Source organism: Toxotes jaculatrix, chromosome 19, assembly GCF_017976425.1.
Source record: "Toxotes jaculatrix isolate fToxJac2 chromosome 19, fToxJac2.pri, whole genome shotgun sequence".
Taxonomy (NCBI): domain Eukaryota; kingdom Metazoa; phylum Chordata; class Actinopteri; family Toxotidae; genus Toxotes; species Toxotes jaculatrix.
This window is the reverse complement of record NC_054412.1, coordinates 4,444,465-4,461,610: the sequence shown is the minus strand read 5'-3', so window position 1 is coordinate 4,461,610 and position 17,146 is coordinate 4,444,465. Positions and strand designations below refer to the sequence as shown.

The 17,146-nt window shown below is 29.4% G+C and overlaps 1 protein-coding gene across 4 annotated transcripts in view; it reads right to left on the bottom strand.

Annotated features, from left to right (window-relative positions):
* LOC121199612 (nesprin-2) overlaps nucleotides 1-17,146 on the bottom strand; it is a 61,014-nt gene that overhangs the window by 15,085 nt on the left and 28,783 nt on the right. The gene's annotated exons all lie outside the window — the stretch shown is intronic.

The window sequence follows — 17,146 nt, the reverse complement described above, 5'->3', positions numbered from 1 at the left end:
ACGTTTTTTATGACTTTTGGAGGTCCAAAAAAATTTTGACTTTTTTTGTCCGAAAAAAACGCCTTACTATACTATGACGTTTTTTATGACTTTTGGAGGTCAAAAAATTTTTTGACTTTTTTTGTCCGAAAAAAACGCCTTACTATACTATGACGTTTTTTATGACATTTTGAGGTCAAAATTTTTTTTGACTTTTTTTGGCCGAAAAAAACGGCATACTATACTATGACGTTTTTTTATGACTTATGGAGGTCAAAAAAAATTTTGACTTTTTTTTTCCGATTTTGACACCATACAATACTATGACGTTTTTTATGACATTTTGTGGTCGAAAAATTTTTTGACTTTTTTGGTCCGATTTTGACGCCTTACTATACTATGACGTTTTTTATGACTTTTGGAGGTCAAAAAAATTTTTGACTTTTTTGGTCCGATTTTGACGCCTTACTATACTATGACGTTTTTTATGACTTTTGGAGGTCCAAAAAAATTTTGACGTTTTTTGTCCGAAAAAAACGCCTTACTATACTATGACGTTTTTTATGACTTTTGGAGGTCAAAAAATTTTTTGACTTTTTTTGTCCGAAAAAACGCCTTACTATACTATGACGTTTTTTATGACATTTTGAGGTCAAAATTTTTTTTGACTTTTTTCGTCCGAAAAAAACACCATACTATACTATGACGTTTTTTATGACTTTTGGAGGTCAAAAAAAATTTTGACTTTTTTTGTCCGATTTTGACGCCATACTATACTATGACGTTTTTTATGACTTTTGGAGGTCAAAAAAAATTTTGACTTTTTTTGTCCGAAAAAAACGCCTTACTATACTATGACGTTTTTTATGACTTTTGTGGTCGAAAAAAATTTTGACATTTTTGGTCCGATTTTGACGCCTTACTATACTATGACGTTTTTTATGACTTTTGGAGGTCCAAAAAAATTTTGACTTTTTTTGTCCGAAAAAAACGCCATACTATACTATGACGTTTTTTATGACTTTTGGAGGTCAAAAAAATTTTTGACCTTTTTTGTCCGAAAAAAACGCCTTACTATACTATGACGTTTTTTATGACATTTTGAGGTCAAAATTTTTTTTGACTTTTTTCGTCCGAAAAAAACACCATACTATACTATGACGTTTTTTATGACATTTTGTGGTCGAAAAAATTTTTGACTTTTTTGGTCCGATTTTGACGCCTTACTATACTATGACGTTTTTTATGACTTTTGGAGGTCCAAAAAAATTTTGACTTTTTTCGTCCGAAAAAAACGCCTTACTATACTATGACGTTTTTTATGACTTTTGGAGGTCAAAAAATTTTTTGACTTTTTTTGTCCGAAAAAAACGCCTTACTATACTATGACGTTTTTTATGACATTTTGAGGTCAAAATTTTTTTTGACTTTTTTCGTCCGAAAAAAACACCATACTATACTATGACGTTTTTTATGAGATTTTGAGGTCATAAAAATTTTTGACTTTTTTTGGCCGAAAAAAACGGCATACTATACTATGACGTTTTTTTATGACTTATGGAGGTCAAAAAAAATTTTGACTTTTTTTTTCCGATTTTGACACCATACAATACTATGACGTTTTTTATGACATTTTGTGGTCGAAAAATTTTTTGACTTTTTTGGTCCGATTTTGACGCCTTACTATACTATGACGTTTTTTATGACTTTTGGAGGTCAAAAAATTTTTTGACTTTTTTGGTCCGATTTTGACGCCTTACTATACTATGACGTTTTTTATGACTTTTGGAGGTCCAAAAAAATTTTGACGTTTTTTGTCCGAAAAAAACGCCTTACTATACTATGACGTTTTTTATGACTTTTGGAGGTCAAAAAATTTTTTGACTTTTTTTGTCCGAAAAAACGCCTTACTATACTATGACGTTTTTTATGACATTTTGAGGTCAAAATTTTTTTTGACTTTTTTCGTCCGAAAAAAACACCATACTATACTATGACGTTTTTTATGACTTTTGGAGGTCCAAAAAAATTTTGACTTTTTTCGTCCGAAAAAAACGCCTTACTATACTATGACGTTTTTTATGACTTTTGGAGGTCCAAAAAAATTTTGACTTTTTTTGGCCGAAAAAAACGCCATACTATACTATGACGTTTTTTATGACTTTTGGAGGTCAAAAAATTTTTTGACTTTTTTTGTCCGAAAAAAACGCCTTACTATACTATGACGTTTTTTATGACTTTTGGAGGTCAAAAAAATTTTTGACTTTTTTTGTCCGAAAAAAACGCCTTACTATACTATGATGTTTTTTATGAGATTTTGAGGTCAAAAATTTTTTTGACTTTTTTGGTCCGATTTTGACGCCTTACTATACTATGACGTTTTTTATGACTTTTGGAGGTCCAAAAAAATTTTGACTTTTTTCGTCCGAAAAAAACGCCTTACTATACTATGACGTTTTTTATGACTTTTGGAGGTCCAAAAAAATGTTGACTTTTTTTAGCCGAAAAAAACGCCATACTATACTATGACGTTTTTTATGACTTTTGGAGGTCAAAAAAATTTTTGACTTTTTTTGTCCGAAAAAAACGCCTTACTATACTATGACGTTTTTTATGACTTTTGGAGGTCAAAAAAATTTTTGACTTTTTTTGTCCGATATTGACGCCTTACTATACTATGACGTTTTTTATGACATTTTGAGGTCAAAAATTTTTTTGACTTTTTTCGTCCGAAAAAAACGCCATACTATACTATGACGTTTTTTATGACTTTTGGAGGTCAAAAAAAATTTTGACATTTTTTGTCCGAAAAAAACGCCATACTATACTATGACGTTTTTTATGACTTTTGGAGGTCCAAAAAAATTTTGACTTTTTTTGGCCGAAAAAAACGGCATACTATACTATGACGTTTTTTATGACTTTTGGAGGTCAAAAAAAATTTTGACTTTTTTTGTCCGATTTTGACGCCTTACTATACTATGATGTTTTTTATGAGATTTTGAGGTCAAAAAAATTTTTGACTTTTTTTGTCCGAAAAAAACGCCTTACTATACTATGACGTTTTTTATGACTTTTGGAGGTCAAAAAAAATTTTGACTTTTTTTGTCCGAAAAAAACGCCTTACTATACTATGATGTTTTTTATGAGATTTTGAGGTCAAAAAATTTTTTGACTTTTTTGGTCCGATTTTGACGCCTTACTATACTATGACGTTTTTTATGACTTTTGGAGGTCAAAAATTTTTTTGACTTTTTTTGTCCGAAAAAAACGCCTTACTATACTATGACGTTTTTTATGACTTTTGGAGGTCCAAAAAAATTTTGACTTTTTTTGTCCGATTTTGACGCCTTACTATACTATGAAGTTTTTTATGAGATTTTGAGGTCAAAAAAATGTTTGACTTTTTTTTTCCGATTTTGACACCATACTATACTATGACGTTTTTTATGACATTTTGTGGTCGAAAAAATTTTTGACTTTTTTGGTCCGATTTTGACGCCTTACTATACTATGACGTTTTTTATGACTTTTGGAGGTCCAAAAAAATTTTGACTTTTTTCGTCCGAAAAAAACGCCTTACTATACTATGACGTTTTTTATGACTTTTGGAGGTCCAAAAAAATTTTGAATTTTTTTGGCCGAAAAAAACGCCATACTATACTATGATGTTTTTTATGACTTTTGGAGGTCAAAAAATTTTTTGACTTTTTTTGTCCGAAAAAAACGCCTTACTATACTATGACGTTTTTTATGACTTTTGGAGGTCAAAAAAAAATTTGACTTTTTTTGTCCGAAAAAAACGCCTTACTATACTATGACGTTTTTTATGAGATTTTGAGGTCAAAAAAATTTTTGACTTTTTTGGTCCGATTTTGACGCCTTACTATACTATGACGTTTTTTATGACTTTTGGAGGTCCAAAAAAATTTTGACTTTTTTTGGCCGAAAAAAACGCCATACTATACTATGACGTTTTTTATGACTTTTGGAGGTCAAAATTTTTTTTTTTTTTTTATTTTTTTTTTTTTTTATTTTTTTTTTTTTATTTTTTTATTTTTTTTTTTTTATTTTTTTTTTTTTTTTTTTTTTTATTTTTTTATTTTTTTTTTTTTTTTTTTTTATTTTTTTTTTTTTTTTATTTTTTTTTTTTTTTTTGACCTTTTTTTTGTCCGAAAAAAACGCCTTACTATATACTATGACGTTTTTTATGACATTTGGAGGTCAAAAAAAAAATTTGACTTTTTTTGTCCGAAAAAAAACGCCTTACTATACTATGATGTTTTTTATGAGATTTTGAGGTCAAAAAAATTTTTGACTTTTTTGGTCCGATATTGACGCCTTACTATACTATGACGTTTTTTATGACATTTTGAGGTCAAAATTTTTTTTGACTTTTTTCGTCCGAAAAAAACACCATACTATACTATGACGTTTTTTATGACTTTTGGAGGTCCAAAAAAATTTTGACATTTTTTGTCCGAAAAAAAACGCCATACTATACTATGACGTTTTTTATGACTTTTGGAGGTCCAAAAAATTTTTGACTTTTTTTGGCCGAAAAAAACGGCATACTATACTATGACGTTTTTTTATGACTTATGGAGGTCAAAAAAATTTTTGACTTTTTTTTTCCGATTTTGACACCATACTATACTATGACGTTTTTTATGACATTTTGTGGTCGAAAAATTTTTTGACTTTTTTGGTCCGATTTTGACGCCTTACTATACTATGACGTTTTTTATGACTTTTGGAGGTCAAAAAAAATTTTGACTTTTTTTGTCCGATTTTGACGCCATACTATACTATGACGTTTTTTATGACTTTTGGAGGTCAAAAAAAATTTTGACTTTTTTTGTCCGAAAAAAACGCCTTACTGTACTATGACGTTTTTTATGACTTTTGGAGGTCAAAAAATTTTTTGACTTTTTTTGTCCGATTTTGACGCCTTACTATACTATGACGTTTTTTATGACTTTTGGAGGTCCAAAAAAATTTTGACTTTTTTTGGCCGAAAAAAACGCCATACTATACTATGACGTTTTTTATGACTTTTGGAGGTCAAAAAATTTTTTGACTTTTTTTGTCCGAAAAAAACGCCTTACTATACTATGACGTTTTTTATGACTTTTGGAGGTCAAAAAAAATTTTGACTTTTTTTGTCCGATTTTGACGCCTTACTATACTATGATGTTTTTTATGAGATTTTGAGGTCAAAAAAATTTTTGACTTTTTTGGTCCGATTTTGACGCCTTACTATACTATGACGTTTTTTATGACTTTTGGAGGTCCAGAAAAATTTTGACTTTTTTCGTCCGAAAAAAACGCCTTACTATACTATGACGTTTTTTATGACTTTTGGAGGTCAAAAAAAATTTTGAATTTTTTTGTCCGATTTTGACGCCATACTATACTATGACGTTTTTTATGACTTTTGGAGGTCCAAAAAAATTTTGACTTTTTTTTTCCGATTTTGACGCCTTACTATACTATGACGTTTTTTATGACTTTTGGAGGTCAAAAAAATTTTTGACTTTTTTTTCCCGATTTTGACACCATACTATACTATGACGTTTTTTATGACATTTTGTGGTCGAAAAAATTTTTGACTTTTTTGGTCCGATTTTGACGCCTTAATATACTATGACGTTTTTTATGACTTTTGGAGGTCAAAAAAAATTTTGACTTTTTTTGTCCGATTTTGACGCCATACTATACTATGACGTTTTTTATGACTTTTGGAGGTCAAAAAAAATTTTGACTTTTTTTGTCCGAAAAAAACGCCTTACTATACTATGATGTTTTTTATGAGATTTTGAGGTCAAAAAATTTTTTGACTTTTTTGGTCCGATTTTGACGCTTTACTATACTATGACGTTTTTTATGACTTTTGGAGGTCCAAAAAAATTTTGACTTTTTTGGTCCGAAAAAAACGCCTTACTATACTATGACGTTTTTTATGACTTTTGGAGGTCCAAAAAAATTTTGACTTTTTTTGGCCGAAAAAAACGCCATACTATACTATGACGTTTTTTATGACTTTTGGAGGTCCAAAAAAATTTTGACTTTTTTTGTCCGATTTTGACGCCTTACTATACTATGATGTTTTTTATGAGATTTTGAGGTCAAAAAAATTTTTGACTTTTTTTTTCCGATTTTAACACCATACTATACTATGACGTTTTTTATGACATTTTGTGGTCGAAAAAATTTTTGACTTTTTTGGTCCGATTTTGACGCCTTACTATACTATGACGTTTTTTATGACTTTTGGAGGTCCAAAAAAATTTTGACTTTTTTCGTCCGAAAAAAACGCCTTACTATACTATGACGTTTTTTATGACTTTTGGAGGTCCAAAAAAATTTTGACTTTTTTTGGCCGAAAAAAACGCCATACTATACTATGATGTTTTTTATGACTTTTGGAGGTCAAAAAAATTTTTGACTTTTTTTGTCCGAAAAAAACGCCTTACTATACTATGACGTTTTTTATGACTTTTGGAGGTCAAAAAAATTTTTGACTTTTTTTGTCCGATTTTGACGCCTTACTATACTATGACGTTTTTTATGAGATTTTGAGGTCAAAAAATTTTTTGACTTTTTTTGTCCGAAAAAAACGGCATACTATACTATGACGTTTTTTTATGACTTATGGAGGTCAAAAAAAATTTTGACTTTTTTTTTCCCGATTTTGACGCCTTACTATACTATGACGTTTTTTATGACTTTTGGAGGTCCAAAAAAATTTTGACTTTTTTCGTCCGAAAAAAACGCCTTACTATACTATGACGTTTTTTATGACTTTTGGAGGTCCAAAAAAATTTTGACTTTTTTTGGCCGAAAAAAACGCCATACTATACTATGATGTTTTTTATGACTTTTGGAGGTCAAAAAAATTTTTGACTTTTTTTGTCCGAAAAAAACGCCTTACTATACTATGACGTTTTTTATGACTTTTGGAGGTCAAAAAAATTTTTGACTTTTTTTGTCCGATTTTGACGCCTTACTATACTATGACGTTTTTTATGAGATTTTGAGGTCAAAAAATTTTTTGACTTTTTTTGTCCGAAAAAAACGGCATACTATACTATGACGTTTTTTTATGACTTATGGAGGTCAAAAAAAATTTTGACTTTTTTTTCCCGATTTTGACGCCTTACTATACTATGACGTTTTTTATGACTTTTGGAGGTCAAAAAAATTTTGACTTTTTTTGGCTGAAAAAAAACGCCATACTATACTATGACGTTTTTTATGACATTTTGAGGTCAAAAAAATTTTTGACTTTTTTTGGCCGAAAAAAACGGCATACTATACTATGACGTTTTTTTATGACTTATGGAGGTCAAAAAAATTTTTGACTTTTTTTTTCCGATTTTGACACCATACTATACTATGACGTTTTTTATGACTTTTGGAGGTCCAAAAAAATTTTAACTTTTTTCGTCCGAAAAAAACGCCTTACTATACTATGACGTTTTTTATGACTTTTGGAGGTCCAAAAAAATTTTGACTTTTTTTGGCCGAAAAAAACGCCATACTATACTATGACGTTTTTTATGACTTTTGGAGGTCAAAAAATTTTTTGACTTTTTTTGTCCGAAAAAAACGCCTTACTATACTATGATGTTTTTTATGACATTTTGAGGTCGAAAAAAATTTTGACTTTTTTTGGCCTAAAAAAACGCCATACTATACTATGACGTTTTTTATGACATTTTGTGGTCGAAAAAATTTTTGACTTTTTTGGTCCGATTTTGACGCCTTACTATACTATGACGTTTTTTATGACTTTTTGAGGTCAAAAAAATCTTGACTTTTTTTATCCGAAAAAAACGCCTTACTATACTATGACGTTTTTTATGACTTTTGGAGGTCAAAAAAATTTTGACTTTTTTTGGCTGAAAAAAACGCCATACTATACTATGACGTTTTTTATGAGATTTTGAGGTCAAAAAATTTTTTGACTTTTTTTGGCCGAAAAAAACGGCATACTATACTATGACGTTTTTTTATGACTTATGGAGGTCAAAAAAAATTTTGACTTTTTTTCCCCGATTTTGACGCCTTACTATACTATGACGTTTTTTATGACTTTTGGAGGTCAAAAAAATTTTGACTTTTTTTGGCTGAAAAAAACGCCATACTATACTATGACGTTTTTTATGAAATTTTGAGGTCAAAAAAATTTTTGACTTTTTTTGGCCGAAAAAAACGGCATACTATACTATGACGTTTTTTTATGACTTATGGAGGTCAAAAAAATTTTTGACTTTTTTTTTCCGATTTTGACGCCTTACTATACTATGACGTTTTTTATGACATTTTGTGGTCGAAAAATTTTTTGACTTTTTTGGTCCGATTTTGACGCCTTACTATACTATGACGTTTTTTATGACTTTTGGAGGTCCAAAAAAATTTTGACTTTTTTTGTCCGAAAAAAACGCCTTACTATACTATGACGTTTTTTATGACTTTTGGAGGTCAAAAAAATTTTTGACTTTTTTTGTCCGAAAAAAACGCCTTACTATACTATGACGTTTTTTATGACATTTTGAGGTCAAAATTTTTTTTGACTTTTTTCGTCCGAAAAAAACACCATACTATACTATGACGTTTTTTATGACATTTTGTGGTCGAAAAAATTTTTGACTTTTTTTGTCCGAAAAAAACGCCTTACTATACTATGACGTTTTTTATGACATTTTGAGGTCAAAAAAATTTTTGACTTTTTTTGTCCGAAAAAAACGCCTTACAATACTATGACGTTTTTTATGACATTTTGAGGTCCAAAAAAATTTTGACTTTTTTTGTCCGAAAAAAATGGCTTACTATACTATGATGTTTTTATGACTTTTGGAGGTCTAAAATTTTTTTGACTTTTTTTGGCCGAAAAAAACGCCATACTATACTATGACGTTTTTTATGACTTTTGGAGGTCAAAAAATTTTTGACTTTTTTTGTCCGAAAAAAACGCCTTACTATACTATGACGTTTTTTATGACATTTTGAGGTCAAAAAAAATTTTGACTTTTTTTGGTCCGATTTTGACGCCTTACTATACTATGACGTTTTTTATGACATTTTGAGGTCGAAAAAAATTTTGACTTTGTTTGGCCTAAAAAAACGCCATACTATACTATGACGTTTTTTATGAGATTTTGACGTCAAAAAATTTTTTGACTTTTTTTGGCCGAAAAAAACGCCATACTATACTATGACGTTTTTTTATGACTTTTTGAGGTCAAAAAAAATTTTGACATTTTTTGGCCGAAAAAAACGCCTTACTCTATACTATGACGTTTTTTATGACATTTTGAGGTAAAAAAAAATTTTGACTTTTTTTGTCCGAAAAAAACGGCTTACTATACTATGACGTTTTTTATGACATTTTGAGGTCCAAAAAAATTTTGACTTTTTTTGTCCGAAAAAAACGGCTTACTATACTATGACGTTTTTTATGACTTTTGGAGGTCAAAAAAAATTTTGACTTTTTTTGTCCGATTTTGACGCCTTACTATACTATGACGTTTTTTATGACATTTTGTGGTCGAAAAAAATTTTGACTTTTTTGGTCCGATTTTGACGCCTTACTATACTATGACGTTTTTTATGACTTTTGGAGGTCCAAAAAAATTTTGACTTTTTTTGTCCGAAAAAAACGCCTTACTATACTATGACGTTTTTTATGACTTTTGGAGGTCCAAAAAAATTTTGACTTTTTTTGGCCGAAAAAAAACGCCATACTATACTATGACGTTTTTTATGACTTTTGGAGGTCAAAAAAATTTTTGACTTTTTTTATCCGAAAAAAACGCCTTACTATACTATGACGTTTTTTATGACTTTTGGAGGTCAAAAAATTTTTTGACTTTTTTTGGCTGAAAAAAAACGCCATACTATACTATGACGTTTTTTATGAGATTTTTAGGTAAAAAATTTTTTTGACTTTTTTGGTCCGATTTTGACGCCTTACTATACTATGACGTTTTTTATGACTGTTGGAGGTCAAAAATTTTTTTGACATTTTTGGTCCGATTTTGACGCCTTACTATACTATGACGTTTTTTATGACTTTTGGAGGTCCAAAAAAATTTTGACTTTTTTTGTCCGATTTTGATGCCTTACTATACTATGACGTTTTTTATGACTTTTGGAGGTCAAAAAATTTTTTTGACTTTTTTGGTCCGATTTTGACGCCTTACTATACTATGACGTTTTTTATGACTTTTGGAGGTCAAAAAAATTTTTGACTTTTTTTATCCGAAAAAAACGCCTTACTATACTATGACGTTTTTTATGACATTTTGAGGTCAAAATTTTTTTTGACTTTTTTCGTCCGAAAAAAACACCATACTATACTATGACGTTTTTTATGACATTTTGTGGTCGAAAAAATTTTTGACTTTTTTGGTCCGATTTTGACGCCTTACTATACTATGACGTTTTTTATGACTTTTGGAGGTCCAAAAAAATTTTGACTTTTTTCGTCCGAAAAAAACGCCTTACTATACTATGACGTTTTTTATGACTTTTGGAGGTCCAAAAAAATTTTGACCTTTTTTGGCCGAAAAAAACGCCATACTATACTATGACGTTTTTTATGACTTTTGGAGGTCAAAAAAAATTTTGACTTTTTTTGTCCGAAAAAAACGCCTTACTATACTATGATGTTTTTTATGAGATTTTGAGGTCAAAAAATTTTTTGACTTTTTTGGTCCGATTTTGACGCCTTACTATACTATGACGTTTTTATGACTTTTGGAGGTCCAAAAAAATTTTGACTTTTTTCGTCCGAAAAAAACGCCTTACTATACTATGACGTTTTTTATGACTTTTGGAGGTCCAAAAAAATTTTGACTTTTTTGGTCCGATTTTGACGCCTTACTATACTATGACGTTTTTTATGACTTTTGGAGGTCCAAAAAAATTTTGACTTTTTTTGTCCGAAAAAAACGCCTTACTATACTATGACGTTTTTTATGACATTTTGAGGTCAAAAATTTTTTTGACTTTTTTCATCCGAAAAAAACACCATACTATACTATGACGTTTTTTATGACATTTTGTGGTCGAAAAAATTTTGACTTTTTTGGTCCGATTTTGACGCCTTACTATACTATGACGTTTTTTATGACTTTTGGAGGTCAAAAAAATTTTGACTTTTTTTGGCTGAAAAAAACGCCATACTATACTATGACGTTTTTTATGAGATTTTGAGGTCAAAAAAAATTTTGACTTTTTTTTCCCGATTTTGACACCATACTATACTATGACGTTTTTTATGACATTTTGTGGTCGAAAAATTTTTTGACTTTTTTGGTCCGATTTTGACGCCTTACTATACTATGACGTTTTTTATGACTTTTGGAGGTCAAAAAAAATTTTGACTTTTTTTGTCCGATTTTGACGCCATACTATACTATGACGTTTTTTATGACTTTTGGAGGTCAAAAAAAACTTTGACTTTTTTTGTCCGATTTTGACGCCTTACTATACTATGATGTTTTTTATGAGATTTTGAGGTCCAAAAAATTTTTGACTTTTTTTGTCCGAAAAAAACGCCTTACTATACTATGACGTTTTTTATGACATTTTGAGGTCAAAATTTTTTTTGACTTTTTTCGTCCGAAAAAAACACCATACTATACTATGACGTTTTTTATGACATTTTGAGGTAAAAAAAAAATTGTGACTTTTTTGGTCCGATTTTGATGCCTTACTATACTATGACGTTTTTTATGACTTTTGGAGGTCAAAAAAAATTTTGACTTTTTTTGTCCGAAAAAAACGCCTTACTATACTATGACGTTTTTTATGACATTTTGTGGTCGAAAAATTTTTTGACTTTTTTGGTCCGATTTTGACGCCTTACTATACTATGACGTTTTTTATGACTTTTGGAGGTCAAAAAAAATTTTGACTTTTTTTGTCCGATTTTGACGCCATACTATACTATGACGTTTTTTATGACTTTTGGAGGTCCAAAAAAATTTTGACTTTTTTTGGCCGAAAAAAACGCCATACTATACTATGACGTTTTTTATGACTTTTGGAGGTCAAAAAATTTTTTGACTTTTTTTGTCCGAAAAAAACGCCTTACTATACTATGACGTTTTTTATGACTTTTGGAGGTCCAAAAAAATTTTGACTTTTTTTGTCCGATTTTGACGCCTTACTATACTATGACGTTTTTTATGAGATTTTGAGGTCAAAAAATTTTTTGACTTTTTTGGTCCGATTTTGACGCCTTACTATACTATGACGTTTTTTATGACATTTTGAGGTCAAAAATTTTTTTGACTTTTTTCGTCCGAAAAAAACACCATACTATACTATGACGTTTTTTATGACTTTTGGAGGTCCAAAAAAATTTTGACATTTTTTGTCCGAAAAAAACGCCATACTATACTATGACGTTTTTTATGACTTTTGGAGGTCCAAAAAAATTTTTGACTTTTTTTTTCCGATTTTGACACCATACTATACTATGACGTTTTTTTATGACTTATGGAGGTCAAAAAAATTTTTGACTTTTTTTTTCCGATTTTGACACCATACTATACTATGACGTTTTTTATGACATTTTGTGGTTGAAAAAATTTTTGACTTTTTTGGTCCGATTTTGACGCCTTACTATACTATGATGTTTTTTATGAGATTTTGAGGTCAAAAAAATTTTTGACTTTTTTGGTCCGATTTTGACGCCTTACTATACTATGACGTTTTTTATGACTTTTGGAGGTCCAGAAAAATTTTGACTTTTTTCATCCGAAAAAAACGCCTTACTATACTATGACGTTTTTTATGACTTTTGGAGGTCCAAAAAAATTTTGACTTTTTTTGTCCGATTTTGACGCCATACTATACTATGACGTTTTTTATGACTTTTGGAGGTCCAAAAAAATTTTGACTTTTTTTTTCCGATTTTGACGCCTTACTATACTATGACGTTTTTTATGACTTTTTGAGGTCAAAAAAATTTTTGACTTTTTTGGTCCGATTTTGACGCCTTAATATACTATGACGTTTTTTATGACTTTTGGAGGTCAAAAAAAATTTTGACTTTTTTTGTCCGATTTTGACGCCATACTATACTATGACGTTTTTTATGACTTTTGGGGGTCAAAAAAAATTTTGACTTTTTTTGTCCGAAAAAAACGCCTTACTATACTATGATGTTTTTTATGAGATTTTGAGGTCAAAAAAATTTTTGACTTTTTTGGTCCGATTTTGACGCCTTACTATACTATGACGTTTTTTATGACTTTTGGAGGTCCAAAAAAATTTTGACTTTTTTGGTCCGAAAAAAACGCCTTACTATACTATGACGTTTTTTATGACTTTTGGAGGTCCAAAAAAATTTTGACTTTTTTTGGCCGAAAAAAACGCCATACTATACTATGACGTTTTTTATGACTTTTGGAGGTCAAAAAATTTTTTGACTTTTTTTGTCCGAAAAAAACGCCTTACTATACTATGACGTTTTTTATGACTTTTGGAGGTCAAAAAAAATTTTGACTTTTTTTGTCCGATTTTGACACCTTACTATACTATGATGTTTTTTATGAGATTTTGAGGTCAAAAAAATTTTTGACTTTTTTTTTTCCGATTTCGACACCATACTATACTATGACGTTTTTTATGACATTTTGTGGTCGAAAAATTTTTTGACTTTTTTGGTCCGATTTTGACGCCTTACTATACTATGACGTTTTTTATGACTTTTGGAGGTCCAAAAAATTTTTGACTTTTTTCGTCCGAAAAAGACGCCTTACTATACTATGACGTTTTTTATGACTTTTGGAGGTCCAAAAAAATTTTGACTTTTTTTGTCCGATTTTGACGCCATACTATACTATGACGTTTTTTATGACTTTTGGAGGTCAAAAAAAATTTTGACTTTTTTTGTCCGAAAAAAACGCCTTACTATACTATGATGTTTTTTATGAGATTTTGAGGTCAAAAAATTTTTTGACTTTTTTGGTCCGATTTTGACGCCTTACTATACTATGACGTTTTTTATGATTTTTGGAGGTCCAAAAAAATTTTGACTTTTTTGGTCCGAAAAAAACGCCTTACTATACTATGACGTTTTTTATGACTTTTGGAGGTCCAAAAAAATTTTGACTTTTTTTGGCCGAAAAAAACGCCATACTATACTATGACGTTTTTTATGACTTTTGGAGGTCAAAAAATTTTTTGACTTTTTTTGTCCGAAAAAAACGCCTTACTATACTATGACGTTTTTTATGACTTTTGGAGGTCCAAAAAAATTTTGACTTTTTTTGTCCGAAAAAAACGCCTTACTATACTATGACGTTTTTTATGACTTTTGGAGGTCCAAAAAAATTTTGACTTTTTTTGGCCGAAAAAAACGGCATACTATACTATGATGTTTTTTTATGACTTATGGAGGTCAAAAAAAATTTTGACTTTTTTTTTCCGATTTTGACACCATACTATACTATGACGTTTTTTATGACATTTTGTGGTCGAAAAAACTTTTGACTTTTTTGGTCCGATTTTGACGCCTTACTATACTATGACGTTTTTTATGACTTTTGGAGGTCAAAAAAAATTTTGACTTTTTTTGTCCGATTTTGACGCCATACTATACTATGACGTTTTTTATGACTTTTGGAGGTCAAAAAAAATTTTGACTTTTTTTGTCCGAAAAAAACGCCTTACTATACTATGACGTTTTTTATGACTTTTGGAGGTCAAAAAAAATTTTGACTTTTTTTGTCCGATTTTGACGCCTTACTATACTATGACGTTTTTTATGACTTTTGGAGGTCAAAAAAAATTTTGACTTTTTTTTTCCGATTTTGACACCATACTATACTATGACGTTTTTTATGACATTTTGTGGTCGAAAAAAATTTTGACTTTTTTTGTCCGAAAAAAACGCCTTACTATACTATGACGTTTTTTATGACTTTTGGAGGTCCAAAAAAATTTTTGACTTTTTTTGTCCGATTTTGACGCCTTACTATACTATGACGTTTTTTATGACTTTTGGAGGTCCAAAAAAATTTTGACTTTTTTTGTCCGAAAAAAACGCCTTACTATACTACGATGTTTTTTATGAGATTTTGAGGTCAAAAAAATTTTTGACTTTTTTTGTCCGAAAAAAACGCCTTACTATACTATGACGTTTTTTATGACATTTTGAGGTCAAAATTTTTTTTTACTTTTTTCGTCCGAAAAAAACGCCTTACTATACTATGACGTTTTTTATGACATTTTGTGGTCGAAAAAAATTTTGACTTTTTTGGTCCGATTTTGACGCCTTACTATACTATGACGTTTTTTATGACTTTTGGAGGTCAAAAAAAATTTTGACTTTTTTTGTCCGAAAAAAACGCCTTACTATACTATGACGTTTTTTATGACATTTTGAGGTCAAAATTTTTTTTGACTTTTTTCGTCCGAAAAAAACACCATACTATACTATGACGTTTTTTATGACATTTTGTGGTCGAAAAAATTTTTGACTTTTTTGGTCCGATTTTGACGCCTTACTATACTATGACGTTTTTTATGACTTTTGGAGGTCCAAAAAAATTTTGACTTTTTTCGTCCGAAAAAAACGCCTTACTATACTATGACGTTTTTTATGACTTTTGGAGGTCCAAAAAATTTTGACCTTTTTTGGCCGAAAAAAACGCCATACTATACTATGACGTTTTTTATGACTTTTGGAGGTCAAAAAAAATTTTGACTTTTTTTGTCCGATTTTGACGCCTTACTATACTATGACGTTTTTTATGACTTTTGGAGGTCAAAAAAAATTTTGACTTTTTTTGTCCGAAAAAAACGCCTTACTATACTATGATGTTTTTTATGAGATTTTGAGGTCGAAAAAATTTTTGACTTTTTTGGTCCGATTTTGACGCCTTACTATACTATGACGTTTTTTATGACTTTTTGAGGTCCAAAAAAATTTTGACTTTTTTTGTCCGAAAAAAACGCCTTACTATATACTATGACGTTTTTTATGACTTTTGGAGGTCAAAAAAATTTTGACTTTTTTTGGCTGAAAAAAACGCCATACTATACTATGACGTTTTTTATGAGATTTTGAGGTCAAAAAAATTTTTGACTTTTTTGGTCCGATTTTGACACCATACTATACTATGACGTTTTTTATGACATTTTGTGGTCGAAAAAATTTTTGACTTTTTTGGTCCGATTTTGACGCCTTACTATACTATGACGTTTTTTATGACTTTTGGAGGTCAAAAAAAATTTTGACTTTTTTTGTCCGATTTTGAAGCCATACTATACTATGACGTTTTTTATGACATTTTGAGGTAAAAAAAAAATTGTGACTTTTTTGGTCCGATTTTGATGCCTTACTATACTATGACGTTTTTTATGACATTTTGAGGTCGAAAAATTTTTGACTTTTTTTGGCCGAAAAAAAAACGCCATACTATACTATGACGTTTTTTATGATATTTTGAGGTCAAAATTTTTTTTTGACTTTTTGGCCGAAAAAAACGCCATACTATATTATGACGTTTTTTATGACTTTTTGAGGTAAAAAAAAAATTGTGACTTTTTTGGTCCGATTTTGATGCCTTACTATACTATGACGTTTTTTATGACATTTTGAGGTCGAAAAATGTTTTGACTTTTTTGGTCCGATTTTGACGCCTTACTATACTATGACGTTTTTTATGACATTTTGAGGTCAAAAAAAATTTTGACTTTTTTTGTCCGAAAAAAACGCCTTACTATACTATGACGTTTTTTTATGACTTTTGGAGGTCAAAAAATTTTTTGACTTTTTTGGTCCGATTTTGACGCCTTACTATACTATGACGTTTTTTTATGAGATTTTGAGGTCAAAAAAATTTTTGACTTTTTTTGGCTGAAAAAAACGCCATACTATACTATGACGTTTTTTATGACATTTTGAGGTAAAAAAAAAATTGTGACTTTTTTGGTCCGATTTTGATGCCTTACTATACTATGACGTTTTTTATGACTTTTTGAGGTAAAAAAAAATTTAGACTTTTTTTGTCCGAAAAAAAACGTTTTACTATACTATGATGTTTTTTATGACATTTTGAGGTCAAAAATTTTTTTGACTTTTTTGGTCCGATTTTGACGCCTTACTATACTATGACGTTTTTTATGACTTTTTGAGGTA